Genomic DNA, 3,886 nt, shown 5'->3' with positions numbered 1-3,886 from the left:
GAGAGAGGAGAGAGGAGAGAGGAGAGAGGAGAGAGGAGAGAGGAGAGAGGAGAGAGCAAGGCAGTTCTGAGAAAAGCACACGGAGGAGATTTGGGAGACAATATAGTGGTTAAAGCTGTATTTCTGCTGTAGAGGTCTCCCATGGAGGACTGACCTTGAACTCTCACAAAACTGAGGAGTGAGAGGCAGGTGAATGACAAGGCCCCTACGGAATAGAGCCTTTGAGATTTTTTGTCCCAAGGAAGCTATTCCTAGTTTTTAAATTCCAAAACTGTTATCTGAAATGACAACTATTTTTAACTGATTATGACATGTTCAAAGCACACTTAATAAGATGTGAATAATCAGGACAGTTGTTTTGGTGACACAAAATGCATTCTGATCCTATTTCACAGAACGTGTTCTGTGTCACTTACACGGCATGATCACAGCTGGCTAGATGCTTTCTTGGGATATCTTTGGGTTTTAATTACCCTGTCAATTAGAGGTATTAATGTGGCAGTGAAATGATACAGATTTCTTATGGGTTCTGTTCTCTACTCGTTTACATTCATCAGTCTTGAAACAGGAGGACTTTACACATTGTCTTGACATGGATGCTAATAAACCTACAATGAGAGATTTGCTGCATCAGATAAATAGGTGCCAGCAGCCATGAAGAGAACAAGCTGAGATAATGGCAAAATGCAGTCCAGTAATGAAGAGGTGGAGACTGTAGGCTCCTGGCTAGGGCAGAACACTCCACTATTTTTCAAGGATGAATGGATTTAGCCAGTGAATGGGTAAAAGCATTTAAGAAGAGGGTACTGATGACAAAAACAGCCACTTCTGAAGAAAATGGAGCAGGACAAAAGTGCATTGCATCAATATATGTTCTATGGAGCTATAGAAATAATTTAAAACTGAGTATTGAGTAAATGGAAGTAATTTCTACATGAATCCTGAACTAGGGTCAATCAGAGAAGCATTCTTAAAGTATATGAAGCTACGTTGACTTCCATCTCCTGAGAATAGAAAGAATCAGAGTAAATCCCATGTTCATGGGCAAAGCATTTTGGATCAACTGTTTTAGTTTCAAATAATCTGGATTAAGCTGGACAGAGTGCAAAAATGAGAACTACTAATATTGTATGCCACAGGCTGTATCAACTTGTATCAAATGTACATGGTTTTGTGCAGGCCAGTCCATGCTTAGTGCTTTCAGCATCTTTAGTGGAGCAAATGCCTATGGTATCTGGATGTTTAAACTGCATTGGTTTACAAAGTAAAGTAAAACATGCATAAATCCATTCACTTCTAGATTATTTCTTTGTGTGACGTATAGAAGTCATATCATGCTGTGATTTTAATGATTTCTACCTTCAGATGTTCTTAGTCCTGGAAGACCTTTATGGCCTTGCTCTGTAAGCTTATTCCCTCAAGCAGTTTTATACACAAAATAGAAGTATTTCTCAGAAATGGGGTTCTAAGATCTCAATGGATATATTTGGGTGGAGACAGGAGAGTATAAACAGTTGCTGCTAGCCACATTAGTAATAAAATTGAGAGAATCCTAAAATTCAGAGTCATTCTCATTCTTTCTGCTTTCAGTTTATAGATTATGATTTTTCAGATTGGACAAAAACCACTACTCTTATTTTCAGTTGGTTCCTTGTGCCAATTTTAATGCACGGTCTTCAGTACTTGAACTGGAAACACTGAAAGGAGAATGATATGAAGTCACACCATGGAATTACTGTTACATAAAATTATTAGGTTTTATAATCACAGTAAAAAATACGTTTATTCTCTCTCCATAAGTTTAGGACCTAAACTACCTCTTGGTAGTCCCTTTAAGAATTGCAATTTTCCTAATGGCCCATAATATCAGTACAAATTCCCTTGCAGATCAAGGGCAGCAGATCAGTTTAACATCATGGATTCTGTGAGCTAAGTTTAACAGCCCTCTGAGTTTATTTCAGGAAGACCTTCCTGATTGTTTGAGATGCCTGTGTGGGCCATGGTAAATCTTCAGAGGGAAGGCCATTTGGGACAGCTGAAGACACTGACAGAATACATATTAAACTAGTATTTATTGCATATGCAACAACTTGAGTCTAAGACTAGATTTTACACTCTCACAGTTAAAATTTTACAAACTGATTTATTGAAATTCCTTGCAGCTTGTTTCTTGGATGTCTTTTCCCCATTCCCTTTCCCCTCTTCACATTATAAATATCTAGCATAGCATCTTAGCTTCCTTAGTTTCTACTGGAGGACTCTGGAGAGCTGGAAAGACAGGCCACAAGCTCCAGCCTCCAGGAATCTCTATAGACATCATAGAGTGCTCTGCTCTCTGGTTCCACAGAACATCTCCTGTGCCATGCTTCTGCATAGTGAGGCTGCCATTCATTTAAAGGGCTCTCCACCAGCACCTGCCCTCCCTCAGCTCCTTCCTGTTCAGCTCATATGGCCCAAGCATCATACAGCCTGGTAGAACCAAAAAAAGGAGGGATTTACCTTGGCACCTCTTGAGCTCCTGCACAGCAAAGGACAGTCTGCTTGATGAGAATAAGATCTGAAAAAATCAAGTCCCATCACCATTGGACACTGCTCTTTTATTGATCTGCTGGGCTGCTGTTATTCTCTGTTTCATGCATTGTAGAAGTAAGAAGGAGCTGGAAAGAATTTAGAAATTCAGGATCCATTAGGATTCATCACTACCACCCTCTGTGCCATCAGTGTGCTAGCCTTCGGGCTACTACATATTTCTGCATCTAGCCATATCCGACTAGCAATGATCAGTATCATTAGTCTGTTTCACAATAATCAACAGGTTGACAGAAGCTGGGAGACTGTGATGGGACTTCTCTGTTTTCTTTCACAGCCTTCTGCCTCCAGCCAATCTCAGATTTTCAGAGGATGAGAACTTTCCCCCCTGAGACTGCACTTCAAAAAGAAGCTGCATTATAGGGTTGCATTAAAGGCCTTTATGCTGTCCACCCGCTCTGTTTAAGGGTGCAGCTTCTTTTACCCAGCACAGTTGCTCTCTTTCAGCTACTTTCCCAAGGTATTCCACTTTGTGAAGGAGACTGTCTCTCCCTACCTTTCTCATGTAAACTAAAGGACCTTTTTACTCCTCAAACCTCCTCCCTTCTGGGACTCACATATCTTCTTTGCTTTTGCATACACAGCAACTCTGCTATGCTCCAAGTTGTGGTTTTTTTCACAATAATGGAAAAGATGCAGGGGGTAGGAAGAAGAAGACGATCATGGTCCTTTCCTCTCCCTAAAATGGAAAACCCCTTCTGTTAGCATCATCTGTGCTCTAGAGAAGGAAAGGAAGTAGCCTGGACCAAGGCAAAGGCCACAACTCTAATGGGCAGCACATAAAAGGGGCCTGGATGGCAAAGCAAGTATAGAGCATGACCATTTGATCTAGCATACATTTTGAATCAAGGTACTTCCCTGGTATCGGAATATCAGTCTTGTCTAATCTTCTGTCTGTTCCCAAAGCCTCACCCACCTGCATGTGCCTTTATTTCTGTTTTGCCCCAGTTCAATAAGCACTTGCTATTGAGACATCAAAGGAAACAATAGCAACTGAATAATGCTAGCATTTGATGTTATAGAAACAATATAAAATATCTGAAGCAGAATAAAGCCACAAGATAAATGTCTTCACAGTCAGAAAAACAGTTGTGGCTTTAACCTGTTTACATGAAAGTATTTTCTCTGGTGGGATAATCAAAGTTTCAAAGATCTTGTCCTATGTAATACTAAATCCTATTACTACTCAGCAAGGGAAAAGCTATTCCCTTAAAAATCAAGGTCCTCTTTAAGAGCTTCCAGCAGGAAAAAGCTTGTATTGTGTGCACAAGTACACACAGAAGGCATCTCAAAGGGA

The sequence above is a fragment of the Athene cunicularia genome (genome assembly GCF_003259725.1).
Source record: "Athene cunicularia isolate RWA chromosome 2 unlocalized genomic scaffold, athCun1 chr2_part2, whole genome shotgun sequence".
NCBI classification, from domain to species: domain Eukaryota; kingdom Metazoa; phylum Chordata; class Aves; order Strigiformes; family Strigidae; genus Athene; species Athene cunicularia.
The sequence above is the reverse complement of the archived record's forward strand: the minus strand, read 5'-3'. Positions refer to the sequence as shown.